The 21,147-nt window shown below is 47.6% G+C and overlaps 1 protein-coding gene across 3 annotated transcripts in view; it reads right to left on the bottom strand.

Moving 5' to 3' along the window:
• The window catches only part of LOC139228935 (multiple epidermal growth factor-like domains protein 6), a 487,750-nt gene that overhangs the window by 312,327 nt on the left and 154,276 nt on the right, over positions 1–21,147 (bottom strand). The window lies entirely within an intron of this gene.

The following is a 21,147-nucleotide window of genomic DNA, read 5'->3' as shown; positions in this document are numbered from 1 at the left end:
GACTACACACTAAAACGTACTTCATTGGCTGTAAAGTGCTCTGGGAGGTCCGGTGATTGTGAAAGGCACTATATAAATGCAAGTCTTTATTTTTTTTGAGCTTGGCACTCCCAAATTGGCATCACTGGTCGGGAGTCCCTCTGCTCCTGCCACAGGAACGATCTCTAATCTCCAATCATTTACAGTCTCTTCTTCTTTTTCAATGTCTTTCCCTCCTGCCTTGGAGGCGTTGACTCCTTCTAAGGTTCAGATTCCATGGGCTCCAGTACTTCACCCTCCTCACTCCCCAAAGCCTTTCCACCATCTACAAGGTACAAGTCAGGAGTGTGATGGAACACTCTCCACTTGCCTGGATGAGTGCAGCTCCAACAACACTCAAGAAGCTCGACACCATCCAGGACAAAGCAGCCCGCTTGATTATCACCCCATCCACCACCTTCAACATTCACTCCCTCCACCACCGGCGCACCGTGGCTGCAGTGTGTACCATCTACAAGATGCACTGCAGCAACTTGCCAAGGCTTCTTCGGCAGCACCTCCCGAACCAGAAACCTCCACCGCCTAGAAGGACAAGGGCAGCAGGCACATGGGAACACCATCACCCTCTAAGTCACGCACCACCCTGACTCGGAACTATATCGTTGTTCCTTCATCGTCGCTGGGTCAAAATCCTGGAACTCCCTCCCTAACAGCACTGTGGGAGCACCTTCACCACACGGACTGCAGCGGTTCAAGAAGGTGGCTCACCACCACCTTCTCCAGGGCAATTAGGGATGGGCAATAAATGCTGGCTTTGCCAGCGATGCCAACATCCCGTGAATGAAAACAAAAAGAAGTCATTATCGCACTGCTGTTTGTGGGATCTTGCAGTGCGCAAATTGGCTGCTGTGTCCTATGTTACAACAGTGAATACTTTCCAAAAGTATTTAGTTGGCTGTAAAGCGCTTTGGGACATCCAAATGCAAGTTCTTTCTTTCTAACCACACGTGTGATTGAAGGAGCTTCCAGGCTTTCCATTGTTTGTCTTGGATCCTCAGCTCCTTCTGGAAGCTGCTCTGGCACGACCCATCCCCCCACCACACCCTCGGCCATTTCCTTTCTCACTTTGCTGAACAATGTCCACCTTCAGTGTAAATATTTAGAGCCTGCCCCTTGTCTTGGCGTGGGGCCAGAGGACAGGCATTCTGAACCATGGGGACACACGCTGCCGACACATCACACAGAGGGACACGGTCCCCGCAGTGCGTCACAAACACACAGGAGGCAACCTCAAACTGGCAGTTTTAAGTTTTCATCCTGGTTTTCAAATCCCTCCATGGCCTCGCCCCACTTTATCTCTGTAACCTCCTCCAGTCCCACAACCCTCCGAGATCTCTGCGCTGCTCCAATTCTGGCCTCTTGCACATCCCCAATTTTCATCACTCCACCATTGGTGGCCGTGCCTTCTGTTGCCGAGGCCCCAAGCTCTGGAACTCCCTCCTAAACCTCTCTACCTCCCTACCTCCTACTCCTCCTTTCAGACGCTCCTTAAAATTTACCTCTTTGAGTAAGCTTTTGGTCATCTGACCTGCTATTTCCTTATGTGGCTCGGTGTCAAATTTTGTTTGATTACGCTCCTGTAAAGCACCTTGGGGCATTTTACTACATTAAAAGCCCTATATAAATGCAAATTGTTGTTGTAATCACGTTCCTCAGGGAACAGGGTAGCACAGTGGGTTCAACAATCGGCCTTTCACCTCTTGGGCCAGGGTTCAAATACTAACCAAGCCAATCTCCTTGCTTGCTGGCTGTAAGGGTTTGTGCAAAATGAACCTCAACCCAGTTCCGAATGGGTGAGAGTTCACAACACGAGGCTAACAATCTCAAGGGTGGCTGCCATGGGAAGGGTTAAAATTTGCTCTCGATGATACTTTACTCCATGTGCCTTAGGCCAGAGCCATTGAAGCCAATGATCTATAGAACCCCAGGACTGTGTGGCTCAGTACTGCACCCGAAGACGCACCTGCTAACCTGGCTATCAGGAAGAGTGCTGTGATACTATCCGTGCTCTCCGCTGTTTAACAATCTCACCAGGCTCCAGTCTCAATTCAACGCTAAACAAAGAAAAGAACTTGTGTTTGCATAGCGTCCCTCGCGAGCTCAAGACGTCCCAAAGCGCTTTACAGACAATGAAGTACTTTTGAAGTGTAGTCACTCTTGTAATGTAGGAAATGCGCACAGCAAGGTCCCACAAACAGCAAATGAGATAAAGATCAGGAATCTGTTTCATTGATGCTGGTTGAGGGATGAATATTGGGCAGGATACCGGGGTAACTCCCCTGCTCGTCTTCGAATTGTGTCATGGGAGCTTTTAAAGTTAAACGTCTCATCCGAAAGACGGAAGCTGCTGACAGTGCTGCACCCCCTCAGCACTGCACTGGAGTGTCAGCCTGGATATTGTGCTCAAGTCCCTGGACGCACAACCTTCTGACTCAGAGGCGAGAGTGCTACCCACTGAGCCACGGCAGAAGCAAAGTGAGCTTGGTGACACTGCACAAAACCCTTTACAAAGTCGAGTGGTTTACATCTCTGACAGCACGAGAATCGCAGTGTCGCCAGAAGGAGGGAGAGGGGGAAGGAGGGAGAGGGGTAAGGAGGGAGAGAGGGAAGGAGGGAGAGGGGGGGGAAGGAGGGAGAGGGGGGAAGGAGGGAGAGGGGGGGTAAGGAGGGAGAGGGTGGGGTAATGAGGGAGAGGGGGCTAAGGAGGGAGAGTGGGGAAGGAGGGAGAGGGGGAAGGAGGGAGAGGGGGAAGGAGGGAGAGAGGGAGAGGGGGGGTAAGGAGGGAGAGGAGGGTAAGGAGAGAGAGGGGGGAAGAGGGAGAGGGGGAAGGAGGGAGAGGGGGGAAGGAGGGAGAGGGGGAAGGAGGAGGGAGAGGGGGAAGGGGAAGGAGGGAGAGGGGAAGGGGGGAGGGTTTCAGTCAAAAGCGGAATCATAATTTCACGGCAGGGAAGGTTTGATAGAGGTGTTCAAAATCATGATGGGTTTTGATCAAGTGAGACTGTTTCCAGCACTGGCAGAAGGCTTGATAACCAGATGGCACAGATTTAAGATAATTGGTAAAAAAGCTAGAGGGGAGATGAGGAGAATTTTTTTACGCAGCGAGTTGTTATGATCTGGAATGCGCTGCCTGAAAGGGAGGTGGAAGCAGATTCAATAGTAACTTTCAAAATGGAATTGGGTAAATACTCGAAAAAGAAACGTTTGCAGGGCTCGGGGGGGGAAAGAGTAGGGGAGTGTGACTAATTGGAGAGCTCTTTCAAAGAGCCGGCACAGGCACGATGGGACACCTTCACTGCTCCATCCAGGATCCATTCCATGTACTGATTATTTACTGAGTGAAGAACTTCCTGATATCAGTCCTACATTGACCTTTTACTAATTTGAATCTGGTCGTAGGTCTATTCGCGTAACTTGATTCAAAGTAATATTCGGGATTGAGGGATGCTGTATCTGAGCAGAGAGTGCTTGCTGTCTAAAATGGTAAATTGTTCTATTCCTCAAGAATAAAGAGAATAAATGATTATTATTTCCTATAATTACTGAGTACGTTGTCCATTATATAATAGGGCTTACTCGAGGTGTATTAGAAAGATCAGGGCCAAAGAACCAAGTATTACCAGTTAGGCCCATCCAACTCCACAGAGCCACAAGCAAAATCCAACATCGATTTGACAGCAACATCCCACAACATTCCACAACATTCTTACAACATGTTTTCAACTCGACAAAAAAAGGTTCCCGCTAGTTTGAAGGCCCCAGGTGGTCGAGAAACAGCTGTGTCCGAAAGGCATTTCTCCGCAATGATGTCAGAATTTCTATGCACATCAGTCAGCCCCGTGGGATCGCTCCTTGAACTGCTACTCGGGCCTTTGGGCTCAGATCGGTCAAGTTGAACAGAAATGATTTGGTGTATCATTGCCAGCTGAACCGCCTCTGGGCCAGGCAGTCCTGATTTCTAGTCGGCTGTTTGGGGATTCTTAAAGTGTACTCTGGACAGCAGACGTCTGGTTTAAATGACTGAAACTCTCCCTCCTTCCCCCTCTCCCTCCTTCCCCATCTCCCTCCTTCCTCCTCTTCCCAAACTGCTGTGTCTCGTGATGTGGTGGCATCGGTTATTAGTTAAGTCGGTTATTAGTTAAGTTCGTTATTAGTTAAGTCAGTTATTAGTTAAGTTAGTTATTAAGGTTTTTCAAATGAACGTTTATCGGCAGCAAATGAGGGTCACAATCCCACCCTCTGTCCAGCTCCCTGTCTGGGTTTGGCTTTGGCAACAGGAACCAGTGGAAATGAAGATAAGTAAAAAAGTTAAGCAATTAGCCACCTCGCTGAACGCTGTGTAAATCCAGGAATGTAAAGCATTCATCCTTGACAAGTTAGTGTTTTGTAAACAGGTGACTTGGCCCCTTCTGACAGCATTAAAGCTGGGAGCTCCCAGTCACAACATGATGCACATGTCCAGAGACACCGATCACTGCTTTATCCTAGGGGAGTTATCATTAAACTTGGTGTCTTAATACATCCGTCTTTTTATATAAATAAACTCCCTGTCCTTGCTGACCTACTTTGGCTGCCCATCACCCAATCCTTGTCCTGTTTAAATCCCTCTATGACTCCACCCCACCCCATCTCCACAACCCCCTCCAGCCAGATATACATCCCACCAAACACCCCATTCCTCTAACACCAACATCGTGTCCTTCTCCATCTCCCTTCACCCACCATGGGCAGCTGTGCCCTGAACTGGCTGGGTCTTCTTCTCTGAAACTTTCCCCTCAAGCCCTTTGCCTTTTCACTTCCCTCTCCTCCTTTTAAAACTCCTCAAAACCCAGCTCATTGACCAGCCTTCCGAATCACTCTTGCCTGGCCTGCTGTATACACACACGATGCACACTCCCTAACGGTCACACACACAATACACACTCCCTAACGATCACACACACAATACACACTCCCTAACGATCACACACACAATACACACTCCCTAACGATCACACACACAATACACACTCCCTAATGATCACACACACAATACACACTCCCTAACGATCACACACACAATACACACTCCCTAACGATCACACACACAATGCACCCTCCCTAACGATCACACACACAATACACACTCCCTAACGATCACAATGCACCCTCCCTAACGATCACACACACAATGAACACTCCCTAACGATCACACACACAATACACACTCCCTAACGATCACACACACAATACACACTCCCTAACGATCACACACACAATACACACTCCCTAATGATCACACACACAATACACACTCACTAACGATCACACACACAATGAACACTCCCTAACGATCACACACACAATACACACTCCCTAACGATCACACACACAATACACCCTCCCTAACGATCACACACACAATACACACTCCCTAACGATCACAATGCACCCTCCCTAACGATCACACACACAATGAACACTCCCTAACGATCACACACAATACATAGTCCCTAACAACCACACATACAATACAAACTCCCTTTCTGTATTCAGACATGGACTGCTTCAGTATCTGAGGAGTTGCGGATGGCACTGAACACTGTGCTGTCATCAGCGAACATCCCCACTTCTGATCTTATGATGGAGGGAAAGTCACTGATGGAGCAGCTAAAGATAGTTGGACCTAGGACACTGCCCTGAGGAACTCCTGCCGCGAGGTCCTGGGGCTGACCTCCAACAACCACAACCATCTTCCTTTGTGCTAGGTAGGACTCCAGCCAGTGGAAAGCTTCCCCCCTGATTCCCACTGACCAGTTTTCCCAGTGCTCCTTGATGCCACACTCGGTCAAATGCTGCCTTGATATCAAGAGCAGTCACTCTCACCTCACTTCTGGAATTCAGCTCTTTTGTCCATGTTTGGACCAAGGCTGTAATGAGGTCTGGAGCCGAGTGATCCTGGCGGAACCCAAACTAAGCATCGATGAGCAGATTATTGGTGAGTAAGTGCCGCTTGATAGCACCGACGACAACACTTTCCATCACTTTGCTGATGATTGAGAGTAGACTGATGGGACGGGAATTGGCCAGATTGGATTTGTCCTGCATTTTGTGTACAGGACATACCTGGGCATTTTTCCACTTTATTGGATAGATGCCAGTGTTGTAGCTGTACTGGAACACCTTGGCTAGAGGCGCGCTTAATTCTGGAGCACAAGTCTTCTATACTGCAGCAGGGATGTTGTCGGGACCCATAGCCTTTGCTGATCCAGTGCGCGCAGCCGTTGCTCGATATCCTATGGAGTGAATCGAATTGGCTGAGGTCTGGCCACTCAGCACTTCTGGCTGAAGGTGGTTGCAAATGCTTCAGACTTGCTTTTTGCCTTCACGTGCTGGGCTCCACCATCATTGAGGATGGGGAAATTCACGGAGTCTGCTTCTGCCATTAGTTGTTTAATTGTCTACCACCATTCACGACTGGATGTGGCAGGACTGCAGAGCTTTGATTTGATTCGTTGATTGTGGGATCGTTTAGCACTGTTTATAGCATGCTACTTCCGCTGTTTAGCATGCATGTAGTCCTGTGTTGCAGCTTCCCCTGGTTGGTACTTCATTTTTAGGTACGCCTGGTACTGCTCCTAGCATGGTCTTTTACACTCCGCATTGAACCAGGGTTGGTTCCCTCGCTGTATGGTAATGGTAGAGTGAGGGATATGCCGGGCCATGAAATTACAGATTGTGATGGAATGCAATTCTGAAGCTATTGATGGTCCCCGGTGCCTCATGGATGCCCAGATTTGAGCGGCTAGATTTGTTCTGAATTTATTCCATTTAGCACGTTGGTAGAGCCACACAGTACGATGGAGGGTGCCCTCAGTGTGAAGATGGGACTTTGTCTCCACATGGGGCTGTGCAATGGTCAGTCCTACCAAATGCTGTCACAGACAGATGAATCAGTACTCCTCTTTGTTGAACACCTCTTGGAAGAAGCAGCAAGGACACAGAATTTAGTTTCGATAACGCTTCTGTGAGACGCCTCGGGACATTAAAGGCACGATATCCCGCTGTTGTGTGCTCTATGTGAACCTGATACTGAGTCACAGATGGGGTACCCGATAGGAGTGGGGAAGTTCTGTGCACTGTGCTCACTGTAATGATATAGTCGGAACATTTATAGGCGTTTCCCAACTTAAATGTTGATGTTTCATATCGGTTTAAGCATGTAATTTAGTGCAATTCTCTCAACAAGCCGTGTCTGACAATGTATCAATTAGGCAATCAGTTAGACCCAGACTGCATGAGCCAGGAGTCTGCAAGATGGAATTTATAAGCTGTGGTTAAACCGATGTATATAAAATTGTTTTAAATCCCAATAGTTATTTCCAATTCATTTAATGTTAAATGACAAAAACTCCTAAACCAGAAGAAGAAACTTAAAGGAATTAGCAGGTTGATTTATGAGGAGAAGTTGCATAGACTTGTATTCCATTGAGTTTAGAAAATTATGGGGAGATCTGATCGAGGTGTTTAAATGTTAAAAGGATTTGGTTGAAGAGATACGGAGAAACGATTTCCTCTGGTGGGGGAATCAAGAACAAGGGGACATAATCTTAAAATCAGACCAGGCCGTTCGGGAGCAAAATCAGGAAGCATTCTCTCACAAAATAGTGGAATTTTGGAATTCTCCCCCCAAAAGACTGTGGATACTGGGGGTCAATTGGAGCTTTCAAAACTGAGATCGATAGAGTTTAGTTAGGGTGTGGAAAGGAAAGAACTTACAATTAATTACCTTTATCATGCATGGTCAGAAAATCATGGAGAATTCTCTCCCCCAAAGGAATGTGGATACGGGTGTCGACTGCAGCTTTCAAGACTGAGGTAGCTAGATTCTGTTTAGGTTAGGGTATGGAGGGATGTGGAACAGGGTACATGGAGTTGAAGTTCAGGTGGGCCATGATCTCATTAAATGGTGCAGCAGGCCCGAGGGGCTGAGTGTTCTGCTCCTGCTCCTAACGTTCCCAATAGTCACCAGGTTTGGACCCGAGACTTGGCATCGAAGCCCAGGAAATTCAATCCAATTTCCTCCCAAATTTCTTATTTGCCGGTTTGGCCTGCTTGAAGTTTGTGGGTTAAGAGTTTGGAAAGGGCTGTTCTCATTGATACATTAATCCATAAATCAGAACACTAGGATGATCTTAAACTGTATAAAACGATATCGGGATCATTTTAAGCTATGTGGAAAAAAAAAATCACTTTTTTTTTTATAAACAGCCCCAATGATTTTTCTCCCGAGTTTTTCTTGCACCCAGTGTCCTGGAGATCATTTATCGCAGTACAGGGTTCCACCACACAGCCTTCCAGGGCCATTCCAACACTCAATAATGACTTTACCAACTGGAGCAGAGTGGGGGATGGAATTCGCAATTTGTGGCAGTTTTGTTATAATCCACAGCAGCCGACCAAACATACAAAGGCTCAATCGCTCACATCTCACCTCCAATCCAGCCTTTCAAGTCGCCCCATTAACATGGTTTCCACGCACTAGCCACTCTCTGCAGGCCACAATCCCACGGCTCAAGACCGGTGTCGAACACCTCTAACAAGAGCCCTGATTCGCAATTAGTCTCACACTTGCAGAACAATCTGCTTCCAATAAAGTGTAATTGAATTTTGACAAATAAAAGTCTTTGCAATAAAAACACCTGCTCCGAGGTCATTGATGACTGGACAGATGTTAAATGTATAATTCTTCTCCCGAAAGGTGGGTGGTTGAAGCAATAACCCCTTTATAGGCTGCAATCAGTTTGTGATATTAACTCTCGAGGGGGCGCTTTGTCCGGTGTAGAAACAACGGCTGGAAGTTTAATCAGGAGGCAGGTTGGGAGCGGGGGAAGGGGGGCTCAGACACCGTCGGGAAACCTGGGAGACCGGGCCTCCCACAGGCCCTGCCGCATATAAGCCAGGGCCTAATTCGCATCTGAAGCCTCCGTTTCCCGCCCGCAGCCAGCCAGATGGAGAGGCTGGCTGGCTGCGGGCAAGTGGGCCTGTGGCACTAGGCCGCAGAGAGGAGGGAGGGAGGGATTGAACGGGGGCCAGGGCTTGGTTGAGGGCCGAATTTGAACATTGGGGTGGGAGGGAGAGACCAGGGCCTGGAGCACGATCAGGGGAGGAGGGAGATAACGTCAAGAGGCCTGGAGAAAAATCGTGAGAGAGGGAGAGAACATCGGGGGGCCGAATGAACGATCGTGGGTTTTGGTCAGGATTCAGATTTTTAACACTTTAACTTCCCACCCGACCCCAATCCACCCGTTTTTGGGGGTTAAAGTCCCCCCCAACAAGTTTCTTTAACAAAAAACTCACAATGAAACTCAGAGATCTTGGAATTGTCACGTTAACATAAAATATATCACAAAGATCGTGATACACAGCACACATAAATGGATATACACATCACAATCTTTCCTGACTCCATGCACGCTCCAAGAGATGTGGGTTGCCCATGGCATATTACAGTACATACTATACTACCCCCTCTATCTACTTAAATAACCCCCATCTGTACCGAACCCCTTGACTCTACTGAACTACCCCTGGCTCTAGTGAACCACCCCTGTCTCTACTGAACCCCCCCCCGTCTCTACTGAACCCCCCCCGTCTCTACTGAACCCCCCCCGTCTCTACTGAACCCCCTGTCTCTACTGAACCCCCCCCGTCTCTACTGAACCCCCTGTCTCTACTGAGCCCCCCGTCTCTACTGAACCCCCCCGTCTCTACTGAACCCCCCGTCTCTACTGAACCCCCCCGTCTCTAATGAACCCCCCGTCTCTACTGAACCCCCCGTCTCTACTGAACCCCCCGTCTCTACTGAACCCCCCCGTCTCTACTGAACCCCCTGTCTCTACTGAACCCCCCGTCTCTACTGAACCCCCCCGTCTCTAATGAACCCCCCCCCCCGTCTCTACTGAACCCCCCCGTCTCTACTGAATTACCTCTGTCTCTACTGAATTACCCCCCGTCTTTACTGAATTACCTCTGTCTCTACTGAATTACCCCCTGTCTCTACTGAACCCCCCCCTGTCTCTACTGAACCATCCCTGTCTCTACTGAACCCCCCCTGTCTCTACTGAATTACCCCTGTCTCTACTGAATTACCCCCCGTCTCTACTGAACTACCCCTGTCTCTACTGAACCATCCCTGTCTCTACTGAATTACCCCCCGTCTCTACTGAACTACCCCTGTCTCTACTGAACTACCCCTGTCTCTACTGAACTACCCCTGTCTCTACTGAACCCCCTGTCTCTACTGAACCCCCTGTCTCTACTGAACTACCCCTGTCTCTACTGAACAACCCCCTGTCTCTACTGAACTACCCCTGTCTCTACTGAACTACCCCTGTCTCTACTGAACTACCCCTGTCTCTACTGAATTACCCCCCGTCTCTACTGAATTACCCCCCGTCTCTACTGAACTACCCCTGTCTCTACTGAACTACCCCCCGTCTCTACTGAATTACCCCCCGTCTCTACTGAATTACCCCCCGTCTTTGCTGAACCCCTGTCTCTACTGAACCCCCTGTCTCTACTGAACTACTCCTGTCTCTACTGAACCCCCTGTCTCTACTGAACTACTCCTGTCTCTACTGAACCCCCTGTCTCTACTGAACCCCCCCTGTCTCTACTGAACCCCCCCCTGTCTCTACTGAACCCCCCCGTCTTTGCTGAACCCCCGTCTCTACTGAACTACCTCTGTCTCTACTGAACTACCCCCCGTCTCTACTGAACCCCCCCCTGTCTCTACTGAACTACCCCTGTCTCTACTGAACTATCCCTGTCTCTACTGAACTACCCCTGTCTCTACTGAACTACCTCTGTCTCTACTGAACTATCCCTGTCTCTACTGAACTACCCCTGTCTCTACTGAACTATCCCTGTCTCTACTGAACTATCCCTGTCTCTACTGAACTACCCCTGTCTCTACTGAACTACCTCTGTCTCTACTGAACTACCCCTGTCTCTACTGAACTACCTCTGTCTCTACTGAACTATCCCTGTCTCTACTGAACTACCCCTGTCTCTACTGAACTACCTCTGTCTCTACTGAACTATCCCTGTCTCTACTGAACTACCCCTGTCTCTACTGAACTATCCCTGTCTCTACTGAACTATCCCTGTCTCTACTGAACTATCCCTGTCTCTACTGAACTATCCCTGTCTCTACTGAACTACCCCTGTCTCTACTGAACTACCCCTGTCTCTACTGAACCCCCCCCTGACTTTGCTGAACCCCCTGTCTCTACTGAACTACCCCTGTCTCTACTGAACCCCCCCCTGTCTCTACTGAACCACCCCTGTCTCTACTGAACTACCCCTGTCTCTACTGAACCCCCCGTCTCTACTGAACTACCCCTGTCTCTACTGAACTACCCCTGTCTCTACTGAACTACCCCTGTCTCTACTGAACTACCCCTGTCTCTACTGAACTACCCCTGTCTCTACTGAACTACCCCTGTCTCTACTGAACCCCCCGTCTCTACTGAACTACCCCTGGCTCTACTGAACTACCCCTGGCTCTACTGAACTACCCCTGGCTCTACTGAACTACCCCTGGCTCTAGTGAACTACCCCTGTCTCTACTGAACCCCCCATCTCAACTGAATTACCCCCCGTCTCTACTGAACTACCCCTGTCTCTACTGAACTACCCCCGTCTCTACTGAATTACCCCCCGTCTCTACTGAATTACCCCCCGTCTCTACTGAACTACCCCTGTCTCTACTGAACTACCCCTGTCTCTACTGAACTACCCCTGTCTCTACTGAACCCCCCCTGTCTCTACTGAACTACCCCCGTCTCTACTGAACTACCCCTGTCTCTACTGAACGACCTCTGTCTCTACTGAACCCCCTGTCTCTACTGAACTACCCCTGTCTCTACTGAACTACGCCCATCTCCACTAAACTACCCCCGCCTCTACTGAACAAACCCACCCCCTACCCTGATATGCGCATCAAGGTGTGGGATGTTAGCATTGGAAGACTTTCTATTTCAGGTACCCAGTTGTTACAGCAAGTGCTCCCAGCTCGGGCACCGTATGGTTAGATGCTGAGTATAGCTCCCGCTCAGCTCTCCTGACCTCATGCAGTTCAGGGGCACAGAGAACAACAGCAGCATCTGTGCTGTATCAGCGTCCGGTCAGCACAGACTGAGGACTGACTCTGGTACCAGCCTGGTCCTTTGCTTTATTTGTTCTCGGGATGTGGGCAACGCTGTAAAGTCCTCGCCCCCCCGCAATCCCAAATTACCCTCCGTGGCTCAGTGCCATTTTCTATGTTTGAATCAAGGTCTACAAGAGGGACACTGATAGAAGCTTTAACAGGAAGAGATGGAACGCAGCAGAGGGCAGTCACTGAGTGCGAGATCACGCAGTGCGCTCAGATGACCTGCTGCAATGAATCGCAAAGTGGCCACCTCAGCAGGAGTGGCTGATCCGGGCTGTCTGCTTGCAACCTCTACACAACTCCTGTCATTCAGCTGTCAGTGTCTACAACAACACTGATCCCATCTCAAAGCCCCGATGCCGCCCGCTTAACAACACTGATTCATCTCACGTCTCTATTCCGAAAGGCCCATTCTGTTATCTTCGGTATCTATTGTTAAAATAATTGGCCCATTGTAGCATCAGTGGGCAGTAATGTCCCTCACTGTGTGTTTGGAGTGAATCAAGGCGCCCAATCATCCAGCCCATTGGCGCCGAGTTAGCTGAAATTCGGACCGGGGGAGGGTTTTCCAGCGTATTTCTGGGTTCTGAAGGCAAAACACCAATTGTAAAGAAACAACTTGCATTTATTTGACACTTTTCATGATTACAGGACACCCCAAAGCGCTTTGCAGCCTATGAAGCACTTTTGAAGTGTAGTCGCTGTTATAATGTAGGAAATATGGCAGCCAAGCTGCGCACAGCAAGCTCCCACAAACAGCAATGTGATAAGTGACCAGGTAATTTGTTTTCGTGATGTTGGTTGAGGGATAAATATTGGCCAGGAAACATCCCCTGCTCTTCTTCGAAACTGTGCCAGGAGATCGTAAGGGAGTATGTGTGAGAATACAGCCAAGGCATCAAAGCCCTGACCCTCTGGTACAAGATCCCCACTGGGAATGTGAGATTAGCCCAAGTGCCTGCGAAGGGTTGCACCTGACAGCGTGTGTAACATTTCCAGGTCCAAAGCAAAGGAGCTAAAAGGTCAATGAAATTCAACAACGACACCAAATATTGTATTTATATGGCGCCTTTAATGTAGCAAAACGTCCCAAGGTGCTTCACTGGAGTGTTAACAAACAAAATTTGATGTCGAGCCACATAAGGACATATGAGGGCAGATGACCAAATGTTGTGTCAAAGAGGTAGGTTTTAAAGTGCGTATTAAAAGAGGAAAGTGAGATAGAGAGGTGGAGAGGTTTAGGGAGGGAATTCCAGAGCTTAGGGCCTTGGCAGCTAAAGGCATGGCCACCGATGGTGGAGCGATTAAAATCAGGGATGCTCAAGGGGCCAGAATTGGGGGAGTGCAGATGAAACAAAGGTTTATCATAAATTACTGGTTGGAGAAATAATGTGGTGTGCTTAAACATTCATCCTGAGCACATTAAATGATGACCCTTTAAAAGGTAAAGTGCTTCTCAATATTTCAAAGCAAGCAGTAGACATTCATTTAGAGCTGGGACTGCAAAGAGCTAATTATAGGTGCACGCAAATGCAGCAGGCTTGAGGTGAACTGTGTTACCCATCACTAAAAGTAAAATAGTGATTTTACTCAGGTTACTCTTTGTGATGAGAGAAAGGTTAATTAATGTGTAACATCCATTCCGATTATTGCAAAGGCTTGTCATTAAAGATTAACATTGACACCGTATTACTTTCTGGAGAAAGGGAAAGTATTATTTGTATATCAGTTGTTGTGTTAGGAGACCACACACTTATTTTCAGCTACACTTTCCTTCCCCCACCTACTATCACCGTCAAGCGCTATTCACCTAGTCCTGGGAGGTGAAGTTGCAGCAGCAATAACCAGGGAAGATATCAAAATTAAAATTAGTCCCAATCTCCCCCTCGGCTCTCCAGACGCTCTTGGCAGGGTTCGGTGCTCGCTGACATGTCGGCAACCTCAAGCCACCGGCCTTCATTTAACCCAGCAGGTGCCGGCAGAGTGCAGTGAGTTCATGGCCAAACACAATCCCCCCGACCCTGCGCCCAGTCTTTCAGGGACAGTTGTATCGTGGTTATGGCAGCGGACTCGCAGCCTCGACCTTATGAGGTCAACATATCACCTTCGACAAGTTGTGAAAATTAATTCAATAAAAGCCAGCAATTTGAGGGCTAGCACCAAAAAACGTGGTTAGAAAAGTTGTTGAATTGTTGTATAAAGAAAGACTTGCATTTATAGATAGAGCCTTTAATGACCTCAGGATGTCCCAAAGCATTTTACAACCAATGAAGTGCTTTTTGAAGTGTAGTCATTGTTATAATGTAGGCAACGCGGCAGGCAAATTGCGCACAGCAAGCTCCCACAAACTGCAATGTGATAATGACCAGATAATCTGCTTTTTAATGATGTTGGTTGAGGGATAAATATTGGCTGGGACCCCAGGGAGAACTTCCCTGCTCTTCTTTGAAATAGTGCCACGGGATCTTTTACATCCACTGGAGAGGGCAGACAGGCCCTTGGTTTAACATCACATCTGAAAGACAGAAATTTCGGCAGTGTAGCACTCCCTTATTTTATTCTACTGATAGATGAGCTGAGATCCAAATGAAGCCTACAAGAGAACCTTGGCCACCAGTGTCAGTGAAGGTTTTTGGTTGAACTACTGAGCACTAATCTGATCAAGAACCATGGCCATTTCCAAACTGCAATCGGAGCTTTTGAATAAACCTTGCCACCCGAGTTATGAATCTACCCCGCAGCATAAAATTGGCAAATTTCAGGGTTGCGACAATCATTAATAATACGAAGAAGGGGGCTCGTTATGATGAATGGGGCTTGGATCTTCACTTGAGTGAGGTATTCTAGAATATTGCGGCTGGATTGTGTGGGAGGTTATCTAACTGGCGAGCACCTTGGGTCCTGTGCTGATGTCTCTTTCCCACTGGGGCGGTGGTGGAGGATATTCCTTCAACTATAAAAGCAGATGTTTCAGTGGTAATGTACCATAATTGTTAGGTATTGGCTGAGTGGAGCCACAAGGAAGTATGGTGGGGGTGGTTGGTGAAGGGGTGGGGGAGAATGGGAGGAATCAGCTGTTAACATGAAACAGTTTTAAGAATAAAAGGAAACAAAAAAAAATTCACCCACAATCAGAGAGAGGAAGGAATGAGTAAAAGGTGAGGAGGCGGTCTGTGTGAAGGCGGGGGGGGGTGGGGGGCGGGGGTCAAAGGTTGTAGGTCAAAATGCGATAAAAGCAGTTCACAGCCGTCGAAGATCAAAAAGCTGGGCGCTGGGAAAAGCAGGTACAAATAAGGGGCCATAATGAGGCCGATTCAAAGCACTGCTGAAACTTTGCACTTCAGAAGAAGAAAGAATAGTAATTCCCATTCACTAAATTATTATCCATTTCAGAGGGGACACAAGATACATCTGTCAGACATCTTTCTCTCACTACTAGCCCTCACCCTCTCTCGCTCGTCCTCCTCCAAAAGCTGCTGGTTAGATCTTGCCGTACGCAAAATGGCCACCAGGCTTCCCTGTGTAACAACAGTGACTGCAAAGAATTCATGTGAAGCACTTTGAGCCGTTTGAGCGACCTGCTAAGGCAAGTGTCCAAGAAGAGAGCGTCTTCGCCACTGGGTGATGCAGCTACTTAATTTGTCTCCTCGATGCCGAGTGCATAACATTCCGGTGAAGCACCTTGGAACGTTTTACTACAGCAAAGGCGCGATATAAATGCAAGTTGTTGCTGAATTTCCAGCCAACAGAAAGAGGAGCTCCAGGGATCATTTTCTACCCATGGCAAAAACCAGCTAATGGCATCTTCCGTGGTCCCAGATAAATTGTAATGGAAAAAGATGATTCTTCAGGGAATATGCAGTCTTATTTACCTTGTGATATTAAATGCAGTCTTCAGTTTCCTCAGTGAGTCACAATTAAATAAATGGGTGCAGCCTTCCATGTGTGATTCTGTGTTACACAGCAGGCAATATTTCTGTTTGATGTTGAACATACGAAAATGGCCCCTGTCCTCCCACCTTAAGATCAAGAACTCCCCGCTGCATTTCTCTTACTTTCCCCTCACTGGAGATTTAGAGAAAGCAACCAAGTGCAATGGAAGTGAGTTTATCCCAGCATGCATAGCGGGAGTGAAAGCCCTCTATAGGGGCTAGAGTTGGTGAAGTGACATAGAAACATAGAAACATAGAAAATAGGTGCAGGAGCAGGCCATTCAGCCCTTCCAGCCTGCACCGCCATTCAACGAGTTCATGGCTGAACATGAAACTTCAGTACCCACTTCCTGCTTTCACGCCATACCCCTTGATCCCCCGAGTAGTAAGGACTTCATCTAATTCCCTTTTGAATATATTTAGTGAATTGGCCTCAACTACTTTCTGTGGTAGAGAATTCCACAGGTTCACCACTCTCTGGGTGAAGAAGTTTCTCCTCATCTCGGTCCTAAATGGCTTACCCCTTATCCTTAGACTGTGACCCCTGGTTCTGGACTTCCCCAACATTGGGAACATTCTTCCTGCATCTAACCTGTCCAAACCCGTCAGAATTTTAAACGTTTCTATGAGGTCCCCTCTCACTCTTCTGAACTCCAGTGAATACAAGCCCAGTTGATCCAGTCTTTCTTGATAGGTCAGTCCCACCATCCCGGGAATCAGTCTGGTGAATCTTCGCTGCACTCCCTCAATAGCAAGAATGTCCTTCCTCAAGTTAGGAGACCAAAACTGTACACAATACTCCAGGTGTGGCCTCACCAAGGCCCTGTACAACTGTAGCAACACCTCCCTGCCCCTGTACTCAAATCCCCTTGCTATGAAGGCCAACATGCCATTTGCTTTCTTAACCGCCTGCTGTACCTGCATGCCAACCTTCAATGACTGATGTACCATGACACCCAGGTCTCGTTGCACCTTCCCTTTTCCTAATCTGTCACCATTCAGATAATAGTCTGTCTCTCTGTTTTTACCATCAAAGTGGATAACCTCACATTTATCCACATTATACTTCATCTGCCAATCATTTGCCCACTCACCTAACCTATCCAAGTCACTCTGCAGCCTCATAGCATCCTCCTCGCACCCAACTTAGTGTCATCCGCAAATTTGTAGATACTACATTTAATCCCCTCGTCTAAATCATTAATGTACAATGTAAACAGCTGGGGCCCCAGCACAGAACCCTGCGGTACCCCACTAGTCACTGCCTGCCATTCCGAAAAGTACCCATTTACTCCTACTCTTTGCTTCCTGTCTGACAACCAGTTCTCAATCCACGTCAGCACACTACCCCCAATCCCATGTGCTTTAACTTTGCACATTAATCTCCTGTGTGGGACCTTGTCGAAAGCCTTCTGAAAGTCCAAATATGCCACATCAACTGGTACTCCTTTGTCTACTTTATTGGAAACATCCTCAAAAAATTCCAGAAGATTTGTCAAGCATGATTTCCCTTTCACAAATCCATGCTGACTTGGACCTATTATGTCACCATTTTCCAAATGCGCTGCTATGACATCCTTAATAATTGATTCCATCATTTTACCCACTACTGAGGTCAGGCTGACCGGTCTATAATTCCCTGCTTTCTCTCTCCCTCCTTTTTTAAAAAGTGGGGTTACATTGGCTACCCTCCACTCGATAGGAACTGATCCAGAGTCAATGGAATGTTGGAAAATGACTGTCAATGCATCCGCTATTTCCAAGGCCACCTCCTTAAGTACTCTGGGATGCAGTCCATCAGGCCCTGGGGATTTATCGGCCTTCAATCCCATCAATTTCCCCAACACAATTTCCCTCAGTTCCTCCTCCTTACTAGACCCTCTGACCACTTTTATATCCGGAAGGTTGTTTGTATCCTCCTTAGTGAATACTGAACCAAAGTACTTGTTCAATTGGTCTGCCATTTCTTTGTTCCCCGTTATGACTTCCCCTGATTCTGACTGCAGGGGACCTACGTTTGTCTTTACTAACCTTTTTCTCTTTACATACCTATAAAAACTTTTGCAATCCGCCTTAATGTTCCCTGTAAGCTTCTTCTCGTACTCCATTTTCCCTGCCCTAATCAAACCCTTTGTCCTCCTCTGCTGAGTTCTAAATTTCTCCCAGTCCCCAGGTTCGCTGCTATTTCTGCCAATTTGTATGCCACTTCCTTGGCTTTAATACTATCTCTGATTTCCCTAGATAGCCACGGTTGAGCCACCTTCCCTTTTTTATTTTTACGCCAGACAGGAATGTACAATTGTTGTAATTCATCCATGCGGTCTCTAAATGTCTGCCATTGCCCATCCACAGTCAACCCCTTAAGTATCATTAGCCAATCTATCTTAGCCAATTCATGCCTCATCCCTTCTTTAAGTTCTGGACCATGGTCTCTGAATTAACTGTTTCATTCTCCATCCTAATGCAGAATTCCACCATATTATGGTCACTCTTCCCCAAGGGGCCTCGCACAATGAGATTGCTAATTAATCCTCTCTCATTACACAACACCCAGTCTAAGATGGCCTCACCCCTAGTTGGTTCCTCGACATATTGGTCTAGAAAACCATCCCTTATGCACTCCAGGAAATCCTCCTCCACCGTATTGCTTCCAGTTTGGCTAGCCCAATCTATGTGCATATTAAAGTCACCCATTATAACTGCTGCACCTTTATTGCATGCACTCCTAATTTCCTGTTTGATGCCCTCCCCAACATCACTACTACTGTTTGGAGGTCTGTACACAACTCCCACTAACGATTTTTGCCCTTTAGTGTTCTGCAGCTCTACCCATATAGATTCCACATCATCCAAGCTAATGTCTTTCCTAACTATTGCATTAATCTCCTCTTTAACCAGCAATGCTACCCCACCTCCTTTTCCTTTTATTCTATCCTTCCTGAATGTTGAATACCCCTGGATGTTGAGTTCCCAGCCCTGATCATCCTGGAGCCACGTCTCCGTAATCCCAATCACATCATATTTGTTAACATCTATTTGCACAGTTAATTCATCCACCTTATTGCGGATACTCCTTGCATTAAGACACAAAGCCTTCAGGCTTGCTTTTTTAACACCCTTTGTCCTTCTAGAATTTTGCTGTACAGTGGCCCTTTTTGTTCTTTACCTTGGGTTTCTCTGCCCTCCACTTTTCCTCATCTCCTTTCTGTCTTTTGCTTTTGCCTCATTTTTGTCTCCCTCTGTCTCCCTGCATAGGTTCCCATCCCCCTGCAATATTAGTTTAACTCCTCCCCAACAGCACTAGCAAACACTCCCCCTAGGACATTGGTTCCGGTCCTGCCCAGGTGCAGACCGTCCGGTTTATACTGGTCCCACCTCCCCAGAACCGGTTCCAATGCCCCAAGAATTTGAATCCCTCCCTGCTGCACCACTGCTCAAGCCATGTATTCATTTGCGCTATCCTGCGATTCCTACTCTGATTAGCATGTGGCACTGGTAGCAATCCCGAGATTACTATTTTTGAGGTCCTACTTTTTAATTTAGCTCCTAGCTCCTTAAATTCTTTTCGTAGGACCTCATCCCTTTTTTTACCTATGTCGTTGGTACCAATGTGCACCACGACAACTGGCTGTTCTCCCTCCCATTTCAGAATGTCCTGCACCCGCTCCGAGACATCCTTGACCCTTGCACCAGGGAGGCAACATACCATCCTGGAGTCTCGGTTGCGTCCGCAGAAACGCCTATCTATTCCCCTCACCATCGAATCCCCTATCACTATCGCGCTCCCAATCTTTTTCCTGCCCTCCTTTGCAGCAGAGCCACCTACGGTGCCATGAACTTGGCTGCTGCTGCCCTCCCCTGATGAGTCATCCTCCCCAACAGTACTCAAAGCAGTGTATCTGTTTTGCAGGGGGATGACCACAGGGGACCCCTGCACTATCTTTCTTGCACTGCTCTTCCTGCTGGTCTTCCATTCCCTATCTGGCTGTGGACCCTTGGAGAGAGGTGTATCAGCCCAACCAGATCGTGTTGGTGTTTATCCTCCGCATGTGCCCACTCGGTTCCCATGTCCCTTTATCCCCTTTCCTATCTAATCTGTTCTTCAATGTTGACATGGTCGCTGCTTCAATCACTAACTCCAATCGTGCATCCCACAGCCTCGCAACCCTCTGCATAAAAATGGTTCTCACGCTTTCCGTCCTATATCTATGTCCCCCTCAGTCACTGGAAGCAATCCGTTTTTATCGATTCTGTCTCACCCTTTCATAATTTTACATACCGCTATCAAATCCCCTCAGTTCTAAAAAAAACAGCCTTGATATTTCAAGTCATTCTGCTTATTTAGATCGCTACCTCTGTGAATACTGGGACAGTCCCACTTTCATTGCCCTCTCTTGCTTTCTTTCACTCACTGACGAGACAGAACAATAGTGAGTGCTGCAGAGAGAGAGAGAGAGGTGCAAAGAAATACTTCCATTTATATAGCGCCTTTCACGACCACTGGACGTCTCAAAGTGCTTTACAGCCAATGAAATGCTTGTGGAATGTAGTCACTGTTGTAATGCAGGAAACACGGCAGCCAACTTGCACACAGCAAGCTCCCATGCACAGCAATGTGATAATGACCATGTCATGTATTCAACTGTCATTGTAACCCATGTATAAGCTGACCTAAGTTGTACACTTTGAGAACACTGACCACAGGGGGAGAACTTGTGGGAGACACTCCTAACCTGGACTTTCCGGTATAAAAGGGGAAGCTCCACCCACCGTCTGCCTCGTGAGGTTTTGGTAATAAAAGTAACTGGTCACTGAGTGACCTCCTCTCAAGAATGGGCCTCGTGTGCGTTTATACTGTATAGTAAGGACATATTATTGGCGATGAGAAACTGGGATTTCAACCACGCGAGCATGGCCACCAGCAGTACAGAAGAGAGGTAATGTGTTGGTGATGATTGGAATGACTTTATTGAGAGACTACAG

The sequence above is a fragment of the Pristiophorus japonicus genome, chromosome 18 (assembly GCF_044704955.1).
Source record: "Pristiophorus japonicus isolate sPriJap1 chromosome 18, sPriJap1.hap1, whole genome shotgun sequence".
Classification (NCBI taxonomy): domain Eukaryota; kingdom Metazoa; phylum Chordata; class Chondrichthyes; family Pristiophoridae; genus Pristiophorus; species Pristiophorus japonicus.
The sequence above is the reverse complement of the archived record's forward strand: the minus strand, read 5'-3'. Positions and strand labels throughout refer to the sequence as shown.